The 15,823-nt window shown below is 45.5% G+C and overlaps 1 protein-coding gene across 4 annotated transcripts in view; it reads left to right on the top strand.

Annotated features, from left to right (window-relative positions):
• Positions 1 to 6,994: 6,994 nt before the first annotated feature.
• PTPRA (protein tyrosine phosphatase receptor type A) overlaps positions 6,995 to 15,823 on the top strand; it is a 170,910-nt gene continuing 162,081 nt past the window's right edge. For 2 of the 4 annotated variants that reach the window (XM_010811350.3, XM_005214474.4), the window contains exon 1: positions 6,995 to 7,285. The gene's annotated coding sequence lies outside the window, so the exon portion shown is untranslated. The remainder of the gene's footprint in view (positions 7,286 to 15,823) is intronic. The other 2 variants (NM_001206500.1, NM_001206499.1) reach the window with 1 other exon arrangement.

Genomic DNA, 15,823 nt, shown 5'->3' with positions numbered 1-15,823 from the left:
TTAGAAGTCATAGTATCATACCCGGAGAAGGGGATGGCACCCCACTCCAGTACTCTTGCCTGGAAAATCCCATGGATGGAGGAGCCTGGTAGGCTGCAGTCCATGGGGTCACGAAAAGTCGGACATGACTGAGCGACTTCCCTTTCACTTTTCACTTTCATGCATTGGAGAAGGAAATGGCAACCCACTCCAGTGTTCTTGCCTGGAGAATCCCAGGGACAGGGGAGCCTGGTGGGCTTCCGTCTATGGGGTCACACAGAGTCGGACACGACTGAAGCGACTTAGCAGCAGCAGCAGTATCATACCTGCCACATTCTGTTTGTCAAGGCAGTTACGTGGGCCTACCTCACCCAACTTCAAGGGGAAATAGATTCTGCCTCTAGAGAGAGAAGTAGCAAGGCTTTGGAACAGTAAGTAGAACTGGAAATGTGGCCAGTTTTGGGAGTCATGATCTGCACAGTATATCAGCCTTCTCTCTCAGAATCAGCAGACCCTTCTGGGGAAAGGACAGAAGATTTCCAATACTGAGGTCATTCTGGTATTTTTGTTTTCTCTTCAGTCTTGGCACCACACTTCTTCCCTGCCTTGGTACCTCTTCACTGCTTTTTAATCCATGCCATGTGGCATGTGGGATTAGAACCTATGCCCCCTGCGGTGGAAGCACAGAGTTCTAACCACTGGACAGCTGGGAATTCCCTTCAGTGCCTTTAACAAATGTTTTCTCCAGCTTTTCTAACTAGAAAAAGGGCTGGAACCATCCAACTCAGTCCTCTTTTTCTGGAAGGGAGGCCCTGTGCAGTGCATTTAGAAGCTACACAATAAAAGCCTATGTTAGGACTTTCCTGGCTGTCCAGTGGTCAAGAATCTGCCTTGCAATGCAAGAGATGAGGATTTGATCCCTGGTCAGGGAAATAAGATCCTACATGCCGTGGAGCAACTAAGCCCTTGCATCACAACTACTGAGCCCGCATGCTGTGGAGTGAGAGCATCACAACTAGGGTCCTTGCACAGCATGAAAGATCCCACATGACACAAGGAAGGAAGAGCCTGTGTGCCACAACTAAGACCCAGTGCAGCCAAATAAAAACAAAACAGCCTGCATTAGAAAAAAGCCTATGTCCCCAAACATGCAGCATATTAATGTGCAGTGTGCAAACATTAAGCATAGTACACGTGAAGTTTTAGAAATACATGAGAAATAACAATGACGACTGTATAAACTGATTACAACTTTATACAAAGTGTGCATGCATGTGGAGAAGCAATGGAATTGTCCATGAAGAGATGTGTTTGAAAATTAAAAGCAGTTTTGTATATTTTCTTATAAAGTTAAATGCTGATTCTCTCCCGCCAACATTTTATCCTGAAAACTTTGAAACATACAACTAAATTGAAAGAATTTACAGTGGACACCTGTATACCCACCACTTAGATTCTACAGTTAACATTTTACTATACTTGATTTGAAGAAAGTAGGGAAAACCACTAGACCATCCAGGTATGAGCTAAATCAAATCCCTTATGATTATACAGTGGAAGTGAGAAATAGATTTAAGGGACTAGATCTGATAGATAGAGTGCCTGATGAACTATGGACTGAGGTTTGTGGACATTGTACAGGAGACAGGGATCAAGACCATCCCCATGGAAAAGAAATGCAGAAAAGCAAAATGGCTGTCTGGGGAGGCCTTACAAATAGCTGTGAAAAGAGAAGTGAAAAGCAAAGGAGAAAAGGAAAGATATAAGCATCTGATTGCAGAGTTCCAACGAATAGCAAGAAGAGATAAGAAAGCCTTCCTCAGCAATCAATGCAAAGAAATAGAGGAAAACAACAGAATGGGAAAGACTAGAGATCTCTTCGAGAAAATTAGAGATACCAAGGGAACATTTCATGCAAAGATGGGCTCGATAAAGGACAGAAATAGTATGGACCTAACAGAAGCAGAAGGTATTAAGAAGAGGTGGCAGGAATACACAGAAGAACTGTACAAAAAAGATCTTCATGACCAAGATAATCATGATGGTGTGATTGCTCACCTAAAGCCAGACATCCTGGAATGTGAAGTCAAGTGGGCCTTAGAAAGCATGACTATGAACAAAGCTAGTGGAGGTGATGGAATTCCAGTTGAGCTATTTCAAATCCTGAAAGATGATGCTGTGAAAGTGCTGCACTCAATATGCCAGCAAATTTGGAAAACTCAGCAGTGGCCAAAGGACTGGAAAAGGTCAGTTTTCATTCTAATCCCAAAGAAAGGCAATGCCAAAGAATGCTCAAACTACCACACAATTGTACTCATCTCACATGCTAGGAAAGTAATGCTCAAAATTCTCTAAATGTGAGAGATACGTGAACTGTGAACTTCCAGATGTTCAAGCTGGTTTTAGAAAAGGCGGAGGAACCAGAGATCAAATTGCCAACATCCGCTGGATCATTGAAAAAGCAAGAGAGTTCCAGAAAAACATCTATTTCTGCTTTATTGACTATGCCAAAGCCTTTGACTGTGTGGACCACAATAAACTGTGGAAAATTCTGAAAGAGATGGGAATACCAGACCACCTGACATGCCTCTTGAGAAACCTATATGCAGGTCAGGAAGCAACTGTTAGAACTGGACATGGAACAACAGACTGGTTCCAAATAGGAAAAGGAGTATGTCAAGGCTGTATATTGTCACCCTGCTTATTTAACTTATACGCAGAGTACATCATGAGAAACGCTGGGCTGGAAGAAGCACAAGCTGGAATCAAGATTGCCGGGAGAAATATCAGATATGCAGATGATACCACCCTTATGGCAGAAAGTGAAGAGGAACTAAAAAGCCTCTTAAAAGTGAAAGAGGAGAGTGAAAAGTTTGGCTTAAAGATCAACATTGAGAAAACTAAGATCATGGCATCTGGTCCCATCACTTCATGGGAAATAGATGGGGAAACAGTGGAAACAGTGTCAGACTTTGTTTTGGGGGGCTCCAAAATCACTGCAGATGGTGACTGCAGCCATGAAATTAAAAGACACTTACTCCTTGGAAGAAAAATTATGACCAACCTAGATAGCATATTCAAAAGCAGAGACATTACTTTGCCAACACAGGTCTGTCTAGTCAAGGCTATGGTTTTCCCAGTGGTCATGTATGGATGTGAGAGTTGGACTGTGAAGAAAGCTGAGCGCCAAAGAATTGATGCTTTTGAACTGTGGTGTTGGAGAAGACTCTTGAGAGTCCCTTGGACTGCAAGGAGATCCAACCTGTCCATTCTAAAGGAGATCAGCCCTGGGTGTTCCTTGGAAGGAATGATGCTAAAGCTGAAACTCCAGTACTTTGGCTACCTCATGCGAAGAGTTGACTCATTGGAAAAGACTCTGATGCTGGGAGGGATTGAGGGCAGGAGGAGAAGGGGACGACAGAGGATGAGATGGCTGGATGGTATTTCCGACTCGATGGACGTGAGTTTGAGTGAACTCCAGGAGATGGTGATGGACAGGGAGGCCAGCGTCCTGTGATTCATGGGGTTGCAAAGAGTTGGACACAACTGAGCGACTGAACTGGACTGTTGCTTAATTTTTATATATCTGTCTATTCCTCTATCCATTTTATTATTTCATGTTATTTTTGACACATTTCAAAGTTGCAGTCATTAGTATTTCCCTCTAAATACTTCAGAATGCATTTTGTTAACTAGAGTTCATTATCTGTGCAATTTTTTTCTTTTCAGACCAAAAATATATAGTTCTCATCTCATAAATGTACATTTGCTGAGTTTTGACAAATCTATACACTTATGAATGGTTGTGGAGGGGGGGTGGTCAGCCACACTGTTTGGCATGTGGAATCTTAGTTCCTTCAGCTGGGATCAAACCCACGCTCCCTTCCAGGGAAGTCTCTAAATAGTGATTTTTTTAATTTAAAAAAAAACTAGTTCAAGCCTCACCTGCAATACAAAAATAACTAGAACTCATTTTTCAAATCTTGGTTTCTTAACTGTGCTTGGTGTAAAAATGCCTCCTCTACCCTGAGCAGTTTGCACCACAGGCCTCGGCCTGACTCACAGGAAGAGTCATCTTGGCCAATGGATGGAACTAGAATTGAGCCTTGGACCAGGATTTGGGGCCTGAGGGTAGTGAATCTAGAAACATTTCTACTGCTTTAGGACATCAGTGGCAGTCCTGAAGTGGAAATTGGGGCAAAGGCTCCTGTAAGCCACCTTCTCAGGGTGAGGGGGCTGCAGTTTCTTTAGGTACTGTACTCCAGCAAGTGACCCTTAGGAATAGAACAGTGAATGGCCTGGTAAGTCCCTAGGCTCTCATTTACTTCAACTTTCTATCATACTGTCTTGCTTTATTTTCATTACTCCATTTAGGAAATTTTCTTGTTCACTTGTTTATTGTCTGTCTCCCCATCCAGACTGTAAGTTCCTAAGAGCAGAGACCTTTTCTATCTTACTCCCCTGCTATGTCCAGCACACCATTAGCACTCAAAAAGTATTTGTTGAGGGAATGATTAATTGTTCCATTGACTAGATGGGGAAAGGAGGCCATGAGAGAAGTGACTTGCCTAAAGAAACAGGAATCCTTTACTCCCGCCCTCCAGCTCTCCTTCTAGTCCAGTCCTCTTCTCACGAAACCTGTGACTTCTGGGGCACCTGTGTGGTGACTGACAAGTGCCTACCACTAGGTGTGCGCTCCTGTGGGCTGGGACTAAAGCAGCATCTGGAGCAGAAGACTGCCTCCCTGCCCTCTCTCAGTTCCTCTCTTCTCTTTGAAGATAGCCATTTGCCTTGTGGTGGTGGGGGGAGCTGTGAATACCCTGAGCATCAGGTAGGATGGGGAATATGGACGGTCTCCACAGCTGGGCAGCTGAGGATAAGAGTCTGTCTTCTCTCATTGAAAATAGAGTATGTGTGGTCACCAAACTGAAATTTCCTTCTCAGGGTCTCCAGGATGGAATATGCAAGGCTCCTTGGTGTGAGGTCCTGTCACCTCTGCACACACCCCACACATGCTCTGACCCAACTGCAGCTGTCTCCTGGAGAGAAGGAACTGCATTTCCTAAGAATGGGCCACTTGCCAAGCTGTACATGCCTGTAATTCTTCATGCAGCCTTGGGAGGTTCCAGGAAGAGTAGCAGAGGGGGACTCAGGTCAAGCAGCCAGTGGCAGGGCTTGAATTTCAGGGCTCAACCACAGCATTTTCCCAAGTATGGTCAGATTGGGTGGGGATCTTTCAGATAATCCCAAGGATGAATGCTTTTTATTATAATAGCTATTTATTTCCACATAGATTAGGAAATATAAGTAGCACGTCAAACTCTTTTATGAGATTGTCCAGGTGTCTCCAGCAGTCAATCATTATTTTTCCCGAGTTCAGGCTTTTTCACTTTTGCGTTCAGTGTGTGGATAGAGTGAGTTTTTCTGCTTCCTGGGTAACTGAACCGTTGGTGTATAGAAAGTCCTGCCCTCATTGGCTGCCCTTAGGCTCTAACAGGAGACTTGGTGTGTGGGTCTTTCGGCTGTAGGATCTGTCACTCAGAGGCGTTTAGGATTCAGTCATTTCACACCTCTGGGTCAGCCCCGCTGAGAGGTAGTGGGAGATACACCTCCCTCTCAAGGAGGGACTTTCCAGTGGCAGAGGGGATGCCTCGAAGGAGGCCCGCTGCACCCCGTATTCCCAGGTCATGGCTCTGGTCAGCACACACTGATTCTACAAATACGGGCAGCGGGGTGCATACAGTCCCAAATTGACGCCGCAACTGCTGGCGGTGGTACGGACTGGAGGTGCTAGAAGCACCAGCCCTGTGGAAATGGCAGCTCATGTGGTCTCCTTCTCCTTTGCTGAAATGTCCCCTCCAAGAAAAAGGATTGCTACCAGGAACAGACCCGTTCCCTCGGGAGCGCTGATCGTGGGACTCTGCCCAGCCACGGATGGGAGAGGGAGGCTGGCCGCCGCTCACCCCTGGCAGCTCAGGCTGCGGGTCAGGAATGAAGGGTTTCCCAGCAAGCTGTGCTTACACACTGCTGAGCAATGTCTCCCGCCTACGGACTTATGGTCACTCCTGAGCGGGTCCGGCTCCGTCCGAAGGACCCTGCCTGAGGACTACAATCTGGGGTGTCTCACTCGCCACCCACCACGGCTCTGTAATCGGCCTTCAGCGATTCTTTTAGTCCTGCAGCCTGGGAAGCCACTTGCCAGGCATACCCACGGATGGCTTTGAGGTGCTTACGCGCGGCGGGGAGCGCTGGGGAGGAGGTCCGCGCCTTCCACCCGGTCCCAGTCCCCGACCCCAGGGGGAGACGCGTCTCCAGATCCGCTCGAAGCTGTGCACTTCTCCTTCCCGGCCAGACCTGTCGCAAACACCCTCCGCAGAGCACCGTGTGTAGTGTTTCTACCCAGCTCGACGCGAGTCAGGCCCGGATACGCGCATCTGGAAAGCTGCGGAGATTTCCCTTGGGCTCGGGTGGGGATGGCGTGGGCTGACTTGTTAAGATGACAGCCACGGTGCTAGGCGTCTTCCAGGGGCTATGCACGTTCACCACCTTCACCACCGAGAACCTCTGTCTTTTAAATACATTGCAGCAATTAAAAAGCGGAGGGAGGGGGAGCTCTAGGGAACCCGTTTGGAGAGAGTGGAAAGATTTTTCAGCTCCAGGTCGCCCCGATCGCTAAACACTGGTGTAACTTGTGTTTGGTCTCAGTTTTCACGTCTGTAAACTGGGAAGAAGACCTACGTCCAGGTGGGACTGTAGAGAAACGGAAGGTGTTGGTGCACAGTCGCCCGGTGCTCCTAGGGTCCTGTTTCTCCCAGGATTGGACCGCGGTGGGGGGACCGCCTCCCTGGCGGTCAATGAGACCGTGAGACTGAGAGACCCGGGCCTGCGCCCCAGGCCAGCAGGCTAGCAAGCGTTCGGAGACGCGTAAGGGCGGGGCCCACGAGGGCCAGGGGAACGCCCGTTCGATCTGGGCCAACCAGCGCCCGTCTCTGAACCGCCAATGAGGAAGCTCCTTACAGCCAAGGCCAGGTCGGGAGCGAGGCTGCGGCGAGTGCGGCGCTGACAGAGACGCGCGCGCGCGACCCAGCTCGGACCCCGGACCGTCGCCGCCATCACCGCCGCCTGCCCAGTTGCTCCTCAGCCGCTTCTCCTCGCCATGGAGGCGAGGCCGCCACCGCCGCCTCGGGGTTCCAAGCCGCGGGCCGGGCGGTGGCCCTGAGGGCGTGTGGCGGGCCGAGACGCCGTCGCGGCACCGAGGCGGAGCCGCAGTCCTCGACCCCAGCGGTCCCGCCCAACGCTGGACTCGGTGAGTGTTCACGGCCGCCGCCACCCCGACGGGCTCCGGAGGTGGGGCGGCGGTTCCCGGGCGCGGGTGGGAGGGGGTCCCCGGCCTGAGCCCAAATCCCTCTTTTCCGGGCAGGATCCATCCGGCTTCTCCAGGGATTCCACATCCTTGCGCTGTCCGTGGGGCTGGGGCGGGGGAGGGGGAGAGTCCCCGGAAACGCGCCCGCCCAGGGGCCGACCCCTCTCCACAGCCCAGGAACTTTGCGTGCATCCTCCTGGGGCCGGGTCGCTGCCATAGTTCATTCTGAAAGAAGAAATTTGGACAGTGAGATCAGAATTTGCTCAGGTCCATTTAATGGGAAGAAAGAGGAGAACTCCTGGCATGAGAAAATTTGCTCTTGCAGTGACCAACTTTTCTTTCCCCAGCCCCTCTCTTTTCTGTCCACTCCCTGCAGTTGAGGCTGCTAAAGAAGGAAAACGGGCTCAGAGCTGCCCAGAATTCAAAATGAGCCAATTGGGAATGCATGCCCCCCTCCTTTTGACTTTCGTGAATAACACAAAGAATATCGTTTCTTGAGAAATTAGTTCCTAATTGTATTTCCTGAAGATAAAAATAATAATGGCAGAGCTGAGCCCAGTGTTGAGCTTTCTTTCTTTCTTTTTTTTTTGAGGTCAGTGAATGATGTTTGTAAGACAGGAAAAGAAGAATATTCAAAACCTCTCTAGGAGGGTGAATGCCTTTAGAAGCCCTTGCTTGGAGATCCCTGCTCTAGAACCAGTCACATCTCCAGAAAGATCTCTTGCCACCTGCTTGCTGTTAGGCAGCTCTAGAACCAGAAGATGGTAGGCGAGGAGAGGACTGGTGGTGAAAGATGGATGAACATTGTGTCCTACTGTTTGTGACCCCATGGACTGTAGCCCACCAGACTCCTCTGTCTGTGGAATTCTCCAGGCAGTAATATTAGAGTGGGAGCCATTCCCTTCTCTAGGGGATCTTCCCAACCCAGGGATCGAACCCAGGTCTCTTGCTTTGCAGTCAGATTTTTTATGGTCTGAGCCACTAGGGAAGCCCCTTGCCTGGCCACTCCTTTAAACAAAACACAGATCTGATGCTATCACTTGTTTACTTAAAACTCCCTTGCTTTTCTTTTGCCATAGGATGAATGAAGCCCAAAATGCCTTAACAAGTCATACAAGACCCTTGACAGCCTTGCTTCAACTTACTCTTTTATTTTTAAATTAATCCTTCAATTCTCCTTCCCTTCATCTTCTTTTCTGGTCATTCAGAATTGCTTGCCTGCCTTTTTTTACATTTGGATACTTTTGCTTGCTCTTTCTTCCCCACCTTTACCTGCTGAGCTCCACCTCTTTAAAGCCGTTTTCAGTTGAGAGGCTAGATGTAGGAGCTGTGTCTTGTTCAGCTGTTCATCTCCCATGTTGAGAGCTTCTTCCTCCCAATTGTCTTATAGGTCCTGTCCCATCTTTTCCCCTTATGTTTACTTCCAGGTACCCACTTCCTGAGAGAATCTTTCTTGAGTGTTTCCTGCTTGGCATGCAGCCAGGCAGATAGAATGTTGAAGACAGGACTTTTAGTACCTTGATTCCCCATCTACCCATGTCCATCCCATCCAGCCCCATAACTAATTAGCAGGTAGGAACTGACAGGTCTCATATCCCACGACCTTCAATCTGCTCCACTGTCTCTGAAAGGCCAAAAGCGCTATGGTCTCTTTTTCACCTCTGCCTATCTGAAGTGCACTGGCTAATGTATACTCTGAGGCAGAGTGCGATCTAGGAGGCTGTTCACTGGGTACTTTTTAGATGCTGATTTACCATCTAGGAGAAATCCAGAACCAGAAAAGCCACATCTCTGACTTAACTACATTCATGGTGTTCTATTTGCCAGACAAAGTGCTTGGGATACAGAATAAAAGTGAGGAAGTCACATTTTTACCTTTGAGGGGCTCACAGCTTAAAGCAGGACAGGTGGATACAAATACTTGCCACAGGTATTGTTAGGATGTGATAATACCTTTTATTTGCCTTGTGTTAGGCTAGATAATAAATGCTTTCCATGAATTATCTTATTTACTCCTTTCTACCTTCTAATAGTGGCTAATTCCTACTAGACAAGGGTGGAAACTGAGCCCATACAGTATGCTGATGAGGGAATAATCAGGATCTGAATCTTGGCGGTCCAGTTCCAGAGTATCTACCTGGCTGTATAGACAGCATTCCTTCTTTGGGTGGCTTGAGAAAACTTGACTGGGAGGAGGCCTTGGATGGATAGGAGTTTCTGTATGGTGGACAGGATACGGGAACGAGGGAGCAGCACAGGCAGGCTTGGAGGTGGAAGGAATCCATTGCCCTTGGGGAACGAGGAGAGGTTAAACATAGTTGGATTGGGTAGAGAGAAGGGTGGGAGATGAGATTAGGTCAGCTTGAAGGGCTGTGAGTGCTGTGTTTAAGTTTGAGTGTGCATGCTCAGCCATGTACAACTCTTTGCAACCTCATGGACTGTAGCCCACCAGGCTTCTCTGTTTATGGAATTTTCCAGGCAAGAATATTGGAGTGGGATATCATTTCCTACTCCAAGGGATCTTCCTGACCCAGGGATTGAACCAACATCTGCTGCATCTCCTGCATTGGCAGGCGGGTTCTCTACCACTGAGCCACCTGGGAAGCCCCAAAATTTGGGCAGTGGAGACTTTAAAGGAGGATTTTAGAGGCGGTCAGGGACTTGAGCAGACCAGGCTTTGGAAAAGTCACTCGGGGGCAATGTGGGGCCAGATGCTCATGCCCTTCCAATTTAAGAGGCAATGGCCAGGACGCACAGAGGCAGAATCATGGCCTCTTAAACCCGGAGTGAGGTCCAAAGAGAATACTGCAGAATTTTGAGAAAAAGATAATACTTAGGAGAAAAATTACAGCTGTTTGAAAGTATGTAATAGAGAAATATCTTCTTTCTACCTGACCTCCTCAGAGATGGTTGAAGTTTAGAGTACATGCTAAGTCGCTTCAGTCATGCCTGACTCTTTGCGACCCTGTGGACTAGCCCGCTAGACTCCTCTGTCCATGGGATTCTCCAGGCAAGAATACTGGAGTGGGTTGCTATGTCCCCCTCCAGGGGATCTTCTGAACCAGGGATCGAACCTGCATCTCCTGCCTTGTAGGTAGATTCTTAACCTCTGAGCCACCAGGGAAGCCCATTGTGCTTATTTATCTTCTCTCTAAAGATGTGAATGGAACTCAAATGAATCTTTATCAGGGTATATATCAGGATAACCTGGGATGCTTCTCCACATGCTTTCTCTCACCTAACCTTCTCCCCCTGTTTGATTTTATCCTGTTTCTTTGAATTTGCAGAGGGAGATTGAGTCTCAGAAGGATAGAGTGACTTGTGCAAGATGGTGTGTGGTGGTGGTTTTTTTAAGCAGCCCTGTTATTTGTATTTGCCCAGCATCTATCTTTGGAAGTTAGAGTTGATTTGTAAACATTGTTGCATTGTTTTTCTCCACCCTCATGTGGGAAAAATGAGGTCCAGTGAAACTCCAGTTTTAAGCAAGAATTTGGCCAAATGTAGAGTCTTGTCCTTTTACTTCTTAACAAATGCCAAATCTGAGGAAATTTTTTTAGTGACTCTGAGTACAACAAAAGTAGCAATACTGTAACACTAACAATACAATTGAGCAACAAATCCATAAATAACCCAACATTAAAATTTATTTTAATATATTCTCTATAGAAAAGAGAATCCATTAAATATGAAATTGTAGGTACTTTAAATTCACATCTATTTGTATCATTGTATAGACATGCTATGCATGCATGCTAAGTCACTTCAGTCGTGTCTGACTCTGTGCAACCCTATGGACAGCAGCTCACCAGGCTCCATCCACAGGATTCTCAGGATTCTCTAGGCAAGAATACTGGAGTGGGTTGCCATTTCCTTCTTTTTTTTTTTTTTTTTGTTTGTTTGTTTTTACCTTTTATCTGTACTTGGTAGGTAAAGTACATGCAGAATATGATTTTTGTATTTTTTTGTAATTTATTGATTTTTATTTTTGACTATTCTAGGTCTTCATTGCTGAGTGTGGTCCTTCTCTAGTTTCAGAGAGTGGGGGCTACTCTCCAGTTGCAGTGCACAAGCAGTAGTGGTTTCTCTTGTTGCAGAGCATGGCTGTAGGGCGTGAGAGCTCAGTAGTTGCAACGGATTCTTAACCACTGGACCACAAGGGAATCCCTGATTTTTGTGTTTTTGAATAACATCAAACATTTTATCTTTACTCATTTTGTTTATTATTTTAAATCACAAAATAGCAGTCCATGCATTGATAACTGTACTTTGTACAATCGTTTTTGTTTTCTTTTTTTCTCTCCTTTTTACTATTTTGAATGGTACTTTTGAGTATCCCTGAAACACTTCTTTTGGATTATTTTCTTGGATTCTTTCCCTAAAATGGGCTCACTGTATCAGAATATGATTTCATTGCCGAATTGGTGTCTAGAAAGATTGAACTAGTTTACAACACCATTAACAATTTATGTGGCTCTATATCCTGACAATATAATCAGTACTATTAAATATAACCTAAAAATCAATTTTGTTAATTACAAAAAATGTAATAGTACTTTGAATTAGGTTAAATGTACGTTTCTTCAGAAAAACTTTAGAAAAGTAAATGAGCTACTAAATGAGCTTTAGTAGCTCATTTAGATTTTGAATTAGCTATTGTACTGTGATATATATCATATCCAAGAGTTATGTAGCTAAAGCCAACTTGTTTTTGAAGAAGGACATAGTTTATGACAGAAATATTGAGGAAATTTAGGATAAGATCATATTAGTATGAAATAGAAAACTGGGTGCTATTCAATAGAAAATATCAGACATTGTGCTGTGAGTTAGGGATACCCCAGAGTAATATGGATGTGTTTCACCTGCTAGCAAGGTAATGCTCAAAATCCTTCAAACTAGGCTTCAACAGTATGTGAATTGAGAACTTCCACATGTATAAGCTGGATTTAGAAAAGGTGGAGGAACCAGAGATCAAATTGCCCACATCCATTGGATCATAGAAAAGACAAGAGAATTCCAGGAAAACATCTACTTCTGCTTCATTGACTACACTAAAGCCTTTGTCGATGACAACAAACTGGAAAATTCTTAAAGAGATGGGAATACCAGACCATCTTACCTGCTTCCTGAGAAACCTGTATGCAAGTCAAGAAGCAACAGTTAGAACTGGACATGGAACAATGAACTGCTTCAAAATTGGGAAAGGTGTATGTCAGGGCTGTATATTGTCACCCTGCTTATTTAACTTATATGCAGAGTACATCATGAGAAATGTCGAGCTGGGTGAATCACAAGCTGGAATCAAGATTGCCAGGAGAAATATCTATAACCTCAGATATGCAGATGACACCACCCTTATGGCAGAAAGTCAAGAGGAACTAAAGAGCCTCTGGATGGGGGTGAAAGAGAAGAGTGAAAAAGTTGGCTTAAAACTCAACATTCAAAACACTTTAAGATCATGGCATCCTGTCCCATCACTTCATGGCAAATAAGATGGGGAAACAATGACAGACTTTATTTTCTTGAGCTCCAAAATCACTGCAGATAGTGACTCCAGCTGTGAAATTAAAAGACACTTACTCCTTGGAAGGGAAGCTATGACACACCTAGACAGTATATTAAAGAGCAGAGATATCACTTTACTGACAAAGGTCTGTATAGTCAAAGCTGTGGTTTTTCCAGTAGTCATATGGATGTGAGAGTTGGACCATAAAGAAGGCTGAGTGCTGAAGAATTGATGCTTTGAACTGTGGTGTTAGAGAAGACTCCTGAGAGTTCCTTGGACAGCAAGGAGATCCAACCAGTCAATCCTAAAGGAATTCAGTCCTGAATATTCATTGGAAGGACTGACGCTGAAGCTGAGGTGGCAGTCCTTTGGCCACCTGATGCAAAGAGCTGACTCACTGGAGAAGATCCTGATGCTGGGAAAGATTGAGGGCAGGAAGAGAAGCGGGTGACAGAGGATGAGGTGAATGGGTGGCATTATAGACTCAGTGGACATGAGTTTGAGGAAACTCCAGGAGATAGTGAAGGACAGGGAAGCCTGGTGTGCTGCAGTCCATGGGATGCAGAACTGGATACAACTGAGTGACTCAACAACAACATGGATGTGATGTCTATCCTTATGGACTAATTCAGTAGGCAGACATTAATTACCTTATGGTAATTACAGATACGATCAGAGGGGAAGAATAGGATGTCTTGGGAGTGCCAGAGAAGTTCAACAGGTAAACAACACTTGCGGTTAAACAACACAAAATCCCTGAGCTAGGAAGGGTGTTGATACCTTAGGTACCTAACTTGAGAGTTCACCTGAACCATCTTAGGGGTCTTGTTCAAATACCAAGTCTTGATTCAGCAGGTCTGAAGTGGGACTTGGGCTTCTCTGGTGGCTCAATGATAAAGAATCTGCCTGCCAGTGCAGGAGATGTAGGTTTGATTCCTGGGTGGGGAAGATCCTCTGGAAAAGGAAATGGCAACCCTCTCCACTATCCTTGTCTGGGAAATCCCATGGACAGAGGAGCCTGGCAGCTACAGTCGATGGCCTTGCAAAGTTGGAAATTCTTAGCAGCTAAACAACAGGGTGGGACTTGGGATTCTGTATTACTAAGTGGCTCCCTGGTGAGGAAGATGCTGTTGGTGGGTGGACCATGCTTGAGTAGCAAGGCCTAATTGAGAGCTTGGTTAGTATCAAAAGCTGAATGACCATGGTGAGTAGTAGCGGGTAATTCTCTATCCTGGCTGCACTTTGAGTTTGCCTGGGGAACTTAAACGATCAGGGATGTTTAATAGCCCACCCCCAGGAATTTTTATTACATAATAGTTCTGATTAAGGGACTGAGGGAGTATATATACATATATATTTTTTTTTAACTCCCTGGGTGATTCTAATATGCAGCCAGAGTTAAGAACCACTGGGCTAGAGAGAGGCAAGGACCAGAGTTCAAGGCCCTGTATGCCATGCAAGTATTTTGAACTTGATCCTTAAGGCAGAACTAAGCCTTTAAGAGATTTCAAAGAGGAGTAAACTGATCTGATTTGCAGTTATGAAAAGTTCACTGTGGCTGCAGTCCAGAGCAGTAGTTTTCAGAGTGAGGTAGATAAGATGCTGGGATGCTGAATTTTTAATTATTTTTATCTAAAAATTGATAAAATATTACATTAGAGACTGTCACTGGTATCTCCTTGTGTCTATAGGTCAAACAATGTTAACATGTTAACTGCAGAACCTTAGATGTCCAGAAGTAAGAGAGGGGAGTTCTGCAGTAAGCGAGCAGAGCTGTATACATACATTAATAACAGTTTATATTATCAAGTTTTGTTAAACTGACTTTCACAAAATGAAGAAGTGGCTTAAAATGATCCCTGCAAAGAAACCAGTGATTGAAGAAAATAATGCAAGCACAAGGAAACAAGCAAAATGGCACAGTTGACCTTTGTCTAGCTCCTATTATGAAGTCTTAGTGAGCTACTCAGCTTGTATTACATTGGAAAGTATAAAGAACCCTATGGACTTACATCCTCTGTTATTATAGGAATCTTGCTTTAAGATTGTGTAGAACCTGAGATGTAAAATAATAAAATATGAGGTCATCGCTAGTACCAAGCCATTTGAAAACTAAGCATCTGGAGCATAAAGAGAAGCTCTGCATTTTCTTTCTCCTAATGATTTTGTTTTTTTTTTTTTAATTTATTTACTTTTTGGCTCTGTTGGTTGGTTGTTGCTGCACTGGGGTTAGTTGGCTGGGCAGGTTTGGGGGCAGGTGGGAGGTAGTTTTCATTGAGGTGCCCTGGCTTCTCATTGCAGTGGCTTCTCTTGTTGAAGAGCATGGACTCTAGAGAATAGGCTCAGTAGTTGGAATGCACAGGCTTAGTTGCCCCACAGCATGTGAAATCTTTCTGGACCAGGGATCATGTCGCCTGCATTGGCAGGCGGATTCTTAACCACTGGACCACCGGGGAAGTCCTCCCCCTGTGATGTTTAAAGTCATTGGCTGAGGAGTTCCCTGGCCCGTCACTGCCCCAACCCAAGTTCAATCCTGGTGGGGGAACTAAGATCCCTACAAGGCCTGGCATTGCAGCCAGAAAGAAAAAGAAAAAAAGATGTAGGCTATTCAATCAGATGCTGTAAATAATTTTACTAACCTAATGATTCAAGTATCTATATTAGAGTTTTCTGTTCTTAGAAACAACAGAAAAGCATATACCATTGGCAGGTCTTCCTGTCTGCAATGGTGCCCCACCCCCCACCCCCCCAAAAAAACCCCGCTGATATTGTATATGGAAAATAATATGTCAAGAAACTAAAATGTATCCCTTATAACTTGTAAGATGCATAGAAAATGTTGCTGAAGATTTGAACAAGCAATATTAGAACAAATCTTCCAGTGTGGGAGGTTTGCTGCTGCTGCTAAGTCGCTTCAGTTGTGTCCAACCCTGTGCGACCCTATAGACAGCAGCCCACCAGGCTCTGCCGTCCCT

Source organism: Bos taurus, chromosome 13, assembly GCF_002263795.3.
Source record: "Bos taurus isolate L1 Dominette 01449 registration number 42190680 breed Hereford chromosome 13, ARS-UCD2.0, whole genome shotgun sequence".
NCBI classification, from domain to species: domain Eukaryota; kingdom Metazoa; phylum Chordata; class Mammalia; order Artiodactyla; family Bovidae; genus Bos; species Bos taurus.
This window is presented reverse-complemented; position numbering and strand designations above follow the sequence as displayed.